The sequence below is a fragment of the Hipposideros armiger genome, unplaced genomic scaffold (assembly GCF_001890085.2).
Source record: "Hipposideros armiger isolate ML-2016 unplaced genomic scaffold, ASM189008v1 scaffold_240, whole genome shotgun sequence".
Lineage (NCBI taxonomy): Eukaryota > Metazoa > Chordata > Mammalia > Chiroptera > Hipposideridae > Hipposideros > Hipposideros armiger.
The window spans coordinates 1,845,620-1,857,826 of NW_017731590.1; the positions used below are offsets into that span (position 1 = coordinate 1,845,620).

Sequence of the window (12,207 nt, forward strand, 5' to 3'; positions counted from 1 at the left end):
TTTATATGGATGGGACAATACCATATGTACTCTTTTTTTGCAGGCTTCTTTTACTCAGCATAGAGATTTTGAGATTCATTCATGTTATTGCATGTATAAATAGTTAATTCTTTTTTATCACTGAGTAGTGATTTATTGCACGATTATGCTACAGTTTGTTTATCCATTCACTTGTTGATGGACATTTGGGCTATTTTCAGCTTTTCCTATTATAAATAAGGCTGCTATAAACATCGTATAAAGTCTTTGTGTGGACGTATGTTTTTGATTCTCTTCAGTAAATACCTAGTAGTAGAGTGGTTGGATTCTATGGTTTGTATATGCATAAGTTTGTAAGAAACTGTAAAACTGTTTTTCTAAAGTGGTTGTACTATTCTCTATTCCCAGCATCACTGATAGTTCCACTTGCTCTACATAATACCTAACACTTGACAAGGTTAGTTTTTAAAAAATTTTAGTCTCCTGAATGGGTTTGTAATGTAGCATATGGTTTTAATTTGAGTATCTTAGATACCTAATGGTGTCAAGCATGGTTTTAAATGCCTAATCATAATTAATATGTCTTCATTTCTGAAGTGCTTGTTTAAATCTTTGCCCATTTTCTTAATGTGCTGTTTGTCCTATTATTGATTTATAAGTATTTATATATCCTTGTTAAAAGTTCTTTGATATATGTGTGGCAAATATTTTATCACAGTTTGGAACTTCCATTTTAGTTTTCTTAATGAGATATTTTAAAGCACAAAACTTAAATTTCGATGATGTCTGATTTATCAATTATTTCTTTTATTGCTCATGTTGTTTATGTTTTAAGAAAACTTGACATCTTTGTCAGAAATCCATCAACCATATTTATGTAGATCTATATCTGTATTCACTATTCTGTTTCCATGATCTACATGTCAATCTTTTAGCCAAAACCAAACTGCTTTGAATAGTGAAGCTTTGCAGTAAGTCTTGAAATCAGATAGTTTAAGTCTCCCAATTTTTTTGTTTATTTGAAAAGTTGTGTTGGCTATTCTAGGTCCTTTATATTTCTACATAAATATTAGAAAAAGCTCACTGATTTCTTTAAAAAATGCCTTCTGGGATTTTGATTAGGATTGTGTTGAGTATACTGATCAATTTGGTGAGAATTAACTGATAGTAGCTAGAAGATAATGGGGTGACGTCTTTAGAATATTATGAGAAGCTAACTGCAAATGTAGAACTATAATCACAATGAAAATATTCTTCTAAAATGAAGGGGAAAGTAAGACATTTCAAATAAACTTATTGAGATTATTCATTGCCAGTAGACCTACCAAAATGAAATACTAGTGAGTTTTTCAGGCAAAAGGAAAATGATCTCAGATGGAAGTATGAAAATTCAAAATGGATTAAAAGAAATGGAAAAGGTAAGTACGTGTGGTGACTCTGAATTAATATAGACTCTATAAAACAGTAGTAATTGCTTATTGCATTTAACATATGTGTAGAATTAAAGTGCATGACAATAGCAGCACAAAAGGTAGGATGGTAATGAATTGAGTTAAAGTGCTCTAAAGTTCTTGAATTGCCTTTTAAGTGATAAAAATACTAATTTATGGAAGACTCTATAAGTAAGGATATATATTGTTATCTGTAGGATTACCATAAGGAAAAATAATGAATGCTTAACAGGTTTGTAGAGAGCAAAAATGATATATTAAAATAATATACCATAAATCCAAACAACATAATATAAAGAGAAAAAGAATGAAAGGACAAAGAGGAAACAAATATACTTTAACCTAAATGTATCTATAAGCACATTATCACGTTAAATGTAATCAGAATAAATATTCCAATAAAAAGTCAAAGCATATCAAGCTGAGTATTCAACTACAGGCTGTTTATAAAAGATGCATCTTAAATATAAGGACTCAGAAAATTTGGAATTAAAAGTATGGAAGAAGATATATTATGCAAATATTTATTATAAGGGTGCTAGTATTGCAATACTAGTATCAGACAATGTAGATTTTGAGGCAAAGAGTATTGATAAACAGAGATTTTTTGGAACTATATTAAGGGTTGGGGTAAATTCATCAGGAAGACATCACAATTCTAAATTTGCATGTACCTAATAACAGACTCAAGAACATATGAACCAGAAATTAACAGAAATAAAAGCAGAAATAGATTCACAATTATAGTGGCAGATTTTTAATAAGCACTTCTTATTAAATAATAAAAGCAGACAAAAATCAGCAAGAATATGGAATAATTAAACAATACAGTTATTAATATTACCTAAACAACTTGTACAATACACTGTATAGAGACCATGCACCCAGCAAGGAATATTCCCAACTGTTTCAGCCAAGAGGACTCTGCCACAGCCATTCCGTCAGTGTGGATAAGAGAAGTTTATCTGATTGTTGTATGTTTTTCCTCATTGTAGTCTCTCTCGGTGGGTGGCTAGTGGTAATATTGTGGTATCTGTGTTCTATGCACAGTCAAGACACAGTCTCTTAAGCTTTTATGGAAATTTGGAGATGAATACAAATGATATCTCTGTGAAATCACACAATGGTAATTGGTAATAGAAAGTATTATTGCCAAGTCTCATGTTTCAGTTGGGACAAAAGTGCTAACTAGAGGCTGCATAATGCAAACAGCATGAACTTTGGAGTCAGACACACTTGGTTCAACTTCTAGAACTACCACAGCCTAACTACTTAACTTTTCTGAGACTTTGTTTATTTATCATGAAATAGAGATAATAACTGTAATGATTACCTGCAGAAGGATAGGCTAATCAGAAAGGGTTGAGCTCTAGAATGTGCTAGGCCAGCTTAGTTAAAATACTCAGTGAGATTAAGGATAAAGATTTTGCTGATCTTAAAGACCTAGTGCCCTGAGATCAGCAATCTGACAGTTTCTGCCAATTCATTGCAAATGTAGCAAATTAGAATATATTTCTGTAGTTACTTAAAATTTTCCAAAGCATGGAAAGAGATAGGGAGGAAAATTCCAGGCCAAATACTAGAGTTCTCATTAGAGATGCAGTCTCTGGAGGTCTGCAGATGACGTTAATAAGATGAGGTCTAGATGTTATTGTTGGGTTCATAGGGACATTCAGTCTTTTTTAGAAGGTAATGATGCTCTCTTGTGCCTCTGTGCCTTTGCACATACCAGTCACACTGCTAAGAATGTTTTTTCCTTCTTTGTTTGACTAACTTCTACTTGTTCTTCAAAAACAACTGTACATATAGCTACCAGGTGCGTAGTGGTACTGTGTGTAAAGCATGTTATACATAATTTCCTGAGTTTGCTAGTCAGGACAATTGGTTGCAAGTGGTAGAAACCCAAGCCAAACTGGCAGAAAAAACAAACAAACAAACAAACAAACAAACAAACAAACAAACAGCTTTTATAGCTCATGATACAGGGGAGGTTGTTGTCACGGACCTGTCCTTCAGGGCCTCATGGCTCTGCTTCCTTCTCCGTTGGCTTTGGCCTCATGCTAATCCTGCCACCAACAGCTCCAGTCTTCAATGACCCTCAAAGAAAGTGTTCTCCTTACTCATTCATTCCAGTGGAAGTTCCAGGGCCAGTTTGGGTCACATGTACATAACTGTGGGGCAGCAAAATGCAGTACTCCAGTTGTACAGGCTTGGGTCCTGGGCCAGCCCTGGAGCCCTGGCTAACTTTATACTTCATGGTTATTGTTTGTCTGATTGTGTTCCCCACTATACTGACAGCTTCACAAGGACTCACTGCACTCAGAGGGTTCCCAGGACTATGCAGAGGTAGCAGAGAGCTTTGGTCAGGGTGGTAGGGGCAGGTGATACAGTGGATGAGGGAAGAGACTGGCGTCAGACTGCCTAAGACAGACTTGAGGATTTACCACTTACTGGTTCTGTCACTATACCTTATTCTTTCTGAGCCTATTTCTTCATGCAGATAGGAATAATAATAGATAATAATAGTGCCTATCTCATGGAGTTGTAGTGAGTATTAAATTAATTAATACACACAGAGTACTTATGATGGTGTCTGAGACTTTTGAATATATATGAAGGTCTGACAGGTTCACGAACTTTCCACTGTGCGCTTACATGGTGGCAAGTTCGCGAACTTGCTTGTCTGACCTTTGTGTGTGTGTGTGTGTGTGTGTGTGTGTGTGTGTGTGTGTGTGTGTGTAACATTTATATAATTATATAATTTTTAGCATATATATTTATTATTATATAATCATATAAATTTATAATATTTTATAATTATATAATATTTATATAAATTTTATAATTTTGTTAATTCACTGTTCCCTCACTAATCTTCAAATATATCATAGTTTCTGTCACTTGCTATGCACTTATATGTTTCTAATGAGTAAATATTGTTACCTTTTCCTAATAATCCTATGAATTTAGTGTTGTGATTCTCATTTTACAGATGAAAAGGGAAGCATAGAGAGATTAAGTAACTAGTTCAAGGTCATACAGCTACTGATTATTTCAGCCTATATTGATCTTAGCTCTCTGTCTGACTGCAGAATGTGGGTCCATAAACATCCCATTAACCAGCTTTAAAGATGTACTTCGCTATTATCTCTTCTGTGAGAATTTCCTTAATGCTGGAACCAGCCACAAGGAGGGAGGCCCCCTTTTTTGAGTCTCCCCTATTTGCCTGCCTGTGTACCTGAGGGCAGGGTCTGTATCTTGCTCATTTTTGAATCTCTAGTTTCTACTACGTTGTTAGTTTTTAAAGTTAATTGTTAGTTAAATAAATGAATGTTAAGCAATGATATGGATGGATTCTGGGGGTATGGATAAACTAAACTCCCCTCTTACCCAAGAAAGATGGCTCATGGGAGATGTTTCTTTTGAGGAAGAGAATTATGAAAAAAGTAGTGCCTCACACATATTTGCTCACAGCAAAGAAGGTTGTGCAGATTGTCATGCAGATCAGCTGGCAAGGATCTGAGAGACTCTGAAATCAATTCTTCACTTTACAAACCAGGGTGCTGAAACACAGAGAGTGAAAAGGACCTGCTCCTAGTCACTTAAGTCTGGGGATGGCCAAAGTGAGAACCCAGTCTTCTGAGCCCCCATTACAGATTCTTTCCACTATCTCATATGATGAAAAATTTGGAGAAATAGGACAGCCCAGGGGAAATAAAGACAAAACCACTAGCCACTGGCCTTATGAAAAGGGTTTGAAAATGAAAATACATTAAACATTTGGCAAATGAAGAAAAATGCACTAACAACGACAGCAGGAAAAGAGACAGGGAAAAATTTATTAACTTAATATATATCAAGCTGAGGCCAACCTGGTGCTGGGTCTGGCTTTGGAGCGGGAAAGAAATTCTCAGCTGCTTTTGAGTAGAATAGATTACTTTGCTACTCTGAAACAAATGCAGGCAGATAACAAATCATGTGAACCGTTCAAGAACAATGCAGATCCCAAGACTCCCTTTACCCTTGCCCTTGGAGTAGAGGCTAAACGCTTGCAGACTGACTCTAGCCCTGCCTGGTGCCACAGAAAGAACATAGGCACTGGGTCTCACTTGACTTGACCATTCTCTAGGTCCATGGCACCAGGCAACCTACTTACTTGTTCTCTCAAAATCTGCCTTTCCTCACTTATAAAATGGAGCTGTTCATCTTTAAATAAGAGGCTTGGCAGGATTAAATGAGATTGGCTATGTAAAATTCCTGAAACAGAGTAGGCATTCAACCAATGGCAATTATTGTTATTATTGCAAAGATGCTGGTGCCCATAGGCAGGAGGTGAACCCATCTCCCATATAAGCTAAACAGCAAATGAGACAAAAGAAAATCTGCCTCATTCAATACTTTCTATCATTTCTCTCTTTTTCCACTAAAGGTTCTATTCTGTGGGGGGGGGGGAGGAAGCATTGTGTTATGATGGTCTTATTTAGGACTTTTTATTTTCTGTCTGATGCAGGAGGACTCCCCTGAGGTCAGAGTGAGATTAAGAGTTTGCAGAAGGAATTAATATATTTTTTTATGATAAACTAAAAAAAAGTGTTAATTAGTCTATGCTAATTTCTTCCTTCTTTGATTTTCTAAAATACTGAAAATATCATATTAGAAGCAGTAGGTATATTCAAAAGTACAGATGGAAAAAAAAGGAAGATGATGAAAATCAGCAACAGAATAATAAAAGCACAGCATTCTGGGCCACGTGGCATGTGGTAAAAATAACAAAATGTATTTAATTAGTTCCTGAAGGCACAGTATAATTGTTGGTGCTCATATAGATTTTCTTAAACCATCAATTAAAGTATCTAACTGTCTATAAGCTGAAAAGACAAGAGAGAAATAGTTCATGATAAAGCAATGCAGGAGAATCAGTTTCACATCTGTAAGAGATAACCTCATCCATCACACAGATGTTAGCACATAGAGACCTGAGTAATGGGTACTATGGCTTCACGGAAATCACAATCCTTTCTTTGCCTCAGCTTCATCTTGAGAAATAACAAGCACAGAAACAAATTACAGAAATCATACCACTAAGGCTCAAGAAAACTAGAACCAGTGGCTTGAATGCCACCAGGACTCTTTCCCATGACTGCATTTCTTTGGAGGTCCATTTATGCTCTCTTTCTCCTCTCCTCTTCACTCTCTCTCTCTCTTCATGTTGGTCTCCTCTAATCCTCTGGTGCTCATCCTGAGCAACAGGGCCAGAATTAGGGCGAGGCAGGGAGGCATACTGGGCCTAAAATTTAATGAGGCCCTCACTTCCAGGGCTCTGGAAGTGCTGACTCCTAAATTTTGTGTCCCAGGTGCCCTACTTGCCTCACCCTAGTCTCTGCCCTGATGAAAAACATGGCTGCCAAGAGAAATCAAACTAAAAAAAAAAAAAAAATCTGTTTCTGTTGATTTTCTTTCTTGACCCCCAAGCCAAAACTTCTTAGGAAAGGTACATCTTGGATTAGTTTGAGTTATTAGTGTGCACCATGAGTCAACTAGCTGTGGCCAAGGGTTGGGCATGTTTCACACATTGGGAACCATGTACCCATTGGATGAGACTGGGGAGGAAGTATGAAGAAAAGTTCCCAGGAAAGAAGTGCTGCTACTCCATATAGTCCCTTGCTCTTGGTGCTGTGGTGGTCGGCATGGTAGTCCCCCAAAAGATATGTCCTCATGCTAACCCCTAAAGCCTGTGAATGTGAACTTATTTGGGAAAATGTCTATGCAGCTATAATTGAGAGATGAGATTATTGAGATGAGATCATCCTGGGTTATCTAGGTGGGCCCTAAGTATAACGACAAGTGTCCTTATAAGAGACACACAGAGGACAGACAAAGAGAGCAGAAGGCTATGTAAAGATGAAAGCAGAGATTGGAGAAATGCAGCCACATGTCAAGGAATGCCTGGAGCCACCGGAAGTTGAAGAGGCAAGGGACATATTTTTTCCCCTGGATCCTTGGGAGGAAGTGTGGCCCTGCTAATATCTAGATTTTGGACTCCTGAGCTATAAAACTGTGAAAGAATAAATTTTTGCAGTTTTAAGCTACCAAGTCTGTGGTAACCTGTTATAGCAGCCCTTGGAAACTAATATAAGTGCAAAATAAGAAATCTTGGGCAAATTACATGACTTCTGTGGCCCTCAGGGGAAGACATGTAATATAGTGATTAAGAGCATGAGCTCCGGAGCCAGGCTACTGAAGATTGGATATGGATTCTGCCATTTAAATAATTGGGCTATTACTTAACCTCTCTGGGCTTCAATTCCTTATTATTATAATAAGAATAATATTAGTTAACTCATGTAGAATTTAGAACAGTACCTGGTATATGCTATATACATACTCAGAGCCATGGTTATTCATGTGCAAATTTGGGGTAATATTCATATTGGCCCTGCCCATCTCATCATGTTGTTGGGGTGATTTACTGAGAGAGTAAATGTAAATTACATTCGAGTCAAATGATTTACATGTACTAGGAAATGGCATTGGAAATACAGTGGGGGAAATAAAATAAGCTAAATAAGGTATCTGACCTTGAGGAAGTTATAGACTAAATTGTGCTGCCCCCAAATTCATACATTGAAGCCCTAACTACCAAAGTGGCCACATTTAGAGATAGAGTTTTCAGAAGGTAATTAAGGTTAATGGAGCTATATGTTTGGGGCCCTAATCTGATAGCATTGGTGTCCTTCTAAGAAAAGGAAGAGACCTCACGTGTGCACAGAGGAAAGGCCATGTGAAGACACGGGGAGAGTCTGCAAGCCAGGCAAAGGATTCTCACCAGAATCCAACCCTGCTGGCACCTTGATCTTGGACTTCCAGCCTCCAGGACTGTGAAAAATAAATTTATGCCACTCAATCTGTGGTATTTCATTATGGCAGCCCTAGCAGACTAATATAAGTCCATTAATGGAAGTTATAAATAATACATATCATAATTGTTGTATTTTACTACTAGTAATACTAACAGCTAATTCTTCCAACCAGTATATTATCTGTAGAATGAAAAAGGATGCCTCTAAGTTACAAAACTTTCTTTGTTTCACACTCTGACTCTAAAAAGTTTGTGCAAACACACAGTGGAATTCAGGAAATTCGACAGCTCTAGATGAAATGCCCTTTGAGGGATGTAAGGGGAAAGAGATAAGGACAAAACAAAATGCTTTCTACTCAGGGAGAATTTTTGCCTTTGTAAAATGTGTTTTTTTCCAACGGTCTCCTCTCCTATATATTGGCCTTCATTTTGGAAGTCTTTTTAAAATGAACAAAAATATAGTTTTCCTCCAATACAGATGGACGTGAGTCTAAGGTAGAATGTTATTCCTTACTGGAAGAGGAAAATATTTTTCCTTCCACATATTAGACGACGGTTTTTCTTCAAGTGTCCACTAAAATTCCTGCTCATCTTTCAGGTGCACTTAAATGTCACCTCTTCCATGAGAAAGTCTCCCCTCTCGGACACCACTTCTCAAATTAGAATTAATTAAATCCCTCCTTCCTCTTGCCACCTGTGATAGTTTGACTTGGGGCAGGCATGTCTCACTCGAGTCTGAGATTTTCAAAGTCACAGACAGTTACTTTTAGTCTTGAACTCATTCTTCCACCAATAACCAATGGGATGCTCATACTCAGAGGAACTTCAACATATGAATTGAAAAGAATCTCACCTATTCTTATTAACACACACACACACACACACACACACACACACACACACACTGTTCATTTCTGTTTGGAATTATTGACTTTTGGTGTAATCTGAGTTTACCCTATGACAAAGGAACAGTAAGAATGACATATTTGAAAGTCAAAAACTGGTATCTTGTCCTGACCATTCTAATCCTGTACATTTAAACCCTGATGGACTCACCCCAACACCCCATCTCTGGCATCCATTTAAACCCTATTGTGGGGAGTTTGGGTGCGACTGTGGCAATCACTTCAAGCCCTTTGACTTGGCTCCTCACTCCTAGCACCACTCTGGCTTGCTTGGCATGGTATCCAATGTTCTACCCTGTATCCATTCTACCTCTTGAGGATAATAATGGATGTGGCTTTCATGGTTTTGGCTAACAGCACTGATGTTTTATACTGCAGTTTATCAGGGTTTTTGACCTCTGCACTGCGCATTTCATGCTAGAATCATGGTTTTCAAAGTGTGGACCAGAAGCAGCAGCATCACCTGGGAATATGTTAGACATGCAAATTATAAAGCCTTGCCCTAGAACTGCTGAGTCAGAAACTCTGGGATGGGGAGGCAGGTCATGCCCAGTAACCTGTGTTTCCATGGACTTCCTGGTGATTCTTATGATGCTAAAACTTGACAACACTCACTATAGACAGTTCACCTAATTTCTTCGAGTCCTCGACTCTCAACTGTGTGGGTATGATTTCCATCCTGCAAGGCGATTTCTGTAATTTAAGTCCTAAAGTCCACTAAGTTCACATGGAAGGTGCTAAATAAACAGAGTTGAATCTGAACTTAATAGTCCTGTATTAGCACTTGTGGGTCAGAGTAATCATAATTTCATTTCACAGGGCCTTCTATTCACACGGGCTTTTGTGCACCTGTTTCACAAGACAGCAACACTCCCACCTGCGCTGTGGCAAGCTCTCCATCACCTGGCACATATGCTGCTCCCAGTCTTCTCACACCTTGGGGAAGAAACACATGGGCCCATATGTCAGCCAACGTGTTTATATTCTTTTATACAAAAAGGGGAAATATGTTTCACAATAAATGTTTGCATACTTTGGAGCAGATTTTTTTTTTTTTAATGAGAGAAAGAAAGAAAAAGAGAGTGAGAGACAGAAACTACTTTGGGTGGAGCAAGTTGAAGCTTTGTTCCTTTGAAATGCTTTTATCACTCTACTTGAAAAAAGCCTGTATGTTTGCTGGGAAGGGTCTGTGCTAAGATTTGAATCCCTGGGGTCAGAACAAGGATGAAGTGTCCTAGTTGAGACAGTCAGGAGGGAAACAGTCAATAGGTTAGATGTAGAATCCAGGCAAGGAAACCAAAACTAAGAGATATGAAAGCCCCCAGACTAAGGGATAAGAACCAGGAACTGGAATGATACAGGAGATGTGTTATGAATAATTTAAGAGTTTGCTAGATGATTGCCACAGTATTCACAACATGCTTTACTTGGCTTTTATGTATACAATGGGGGTGGATTGCTTTTTGGAACAATGAAAAAGTTTGTTAAAATAATTGCAATTTATCAATAATGACAATAATAGTATGTGATATAATATACTGATGTACCTTTATTTCTCCCTTTTCTTGTGTTTGTCTATTTAACCCTGTGACATTCTCCCTTTCAGGCTCAGAAACAAGAAACAAGTATTGCTGCAAAGGTGGACTATCAGTGGAGAAAATGAAAAGCAAAAACAAACAAACAAACAAACAAACAAACAAACAAATAAATAAATAAATAAATAAAATTATTGTTTTTATGTTTTAGAAAACAACAGTTTAGGTGTAAAAATAAAGTTTGGGGAAAAGATGAGGCCAGGAAGAATATTCTCCAATGCTTCCTCCCCATCCTAGCCCCCAGAAAGCAAACATACTAGATAACTATGATTCTCCAAGCTAGGAAAGAGAAGACAACATTTGAAGAACATAGCCTACAAAAGTTAGTCACCACAGAAGGCCCGTCCTGTTCCCCGCCTCTCCTCCAGCCATGATAAGGAACAGAAGCCATAGAACCTCAGATAAATATGGAGACTTAAGAGTAGGAGAAACCCATGCTCACCTCCTGCCCATAACTCTGAGAGAGTAGATTCGCAGATGGTCCCCACAGCCCTATGTTACAGGAACCATAGAGTACAGAATTATGCCAAGTTTGGTGCTAGTTTCTCCAAATATATTTTCTGAAAACAACTTTGTATTATTAGACTGTTTTTTCTAAGGGAAGAAATGAGATTTAAGTAATAAGTCTATGATCACACAGCAAGTACATAGGAGAGGTGGAAAACAAATTCAACAAAGCAGCAGATGGAAAAAAGAAGCTCTTGGTAGTCTTCAGAGTTCTACCTTCATACAACTTATGCAAAGGTAGATAAAACACTCAATCTCGCCTCTTCAATAAAAGTATGGATATTTACTTTGGCTGCATCATCATCTTTGAGAGGATAAGCAAAATGGGGGTATTTAGTATTTCTCCTGCTTGAGGTGCTCCAAGATTCTTGGATCTATGGTTTGATGTCATTTGTTATTTTTTGCAAAATGCTTGGCCTTTATTCCTTCAAATATTTTTTTATGCATTATTATTTTCGTCTCTCTTCTTCTAAGACTCTAATTACACATATGCTAGACTGTTTGATATTGTCACATAGCTCTTGGACCCTCTGCTCTCTTTGTTTCTGTGTGTTTTATTTGTTTGTTTGCACTTTTTCGTCTGTGTGTTTCATTGTGGGTGATTTCTAGTTGATCTATCCTCACATTCACTGAGTCTTTCCTTGGCTGTGTCAAAGTTAATGATGAGCCTGACACAGGAATTCTTCATTTCCAATGCATCCATTTATATTTCTCCTATTGTTATTTGCTTCTTATGATTTCCATTTATCTGCTGAAACTTCCCACTAATGTTCATATGTTTTCCACCTTTGGGCCAGCCGAGTGGCTCAGTTGTTTAAGAGCTCACTCAAGAGTGTGAGCCCTGGGCCGGCCGAGTGGCGCGATGGTTAAGAACTCGCTTGGGATGCCAGAGGGCCCCGGTTCGGATCCCA

General features: G+C 37.7%; 2 long non-coding RNA genes across 2 annotated transcripts in view; both read left to right on the top strand.

The window, feature by feature from the left end:
- The window catches only part of LOC109389710 (uncharacterized), a 260,783-nt gene extending 249,899 nt beyond the window's left edge, over positions 1-10,884 (top strand). The window contains exon 4 of the long non-coding RNA XR_002125444.1: positions 10,801-10,884. This is a non-coding gene — a long non-coding RNA (uncharacterized LOC109389710). The remainder of the gene's footprint in view (positions 1-10,800) is intronic.
- An 82-nt stretch (positions 10,885-10,966) lies between these two features.
- The window catches only part of LOC109389713 (uncharacterized), an 11,230-nt gene continuing 9,989 nt past the window's right edge, over positions 10,967-12,207 (top strand). Inside the window, exon 1 of the long non-coding RNA XR_002125448.1 lies at positions 10,967-11,533. This is a non-coding gene — a long non-coding RNA (uncharacterized LOC109389713). The remainder of the gene's footprint in view (positions 11,534-12,207) is intronic.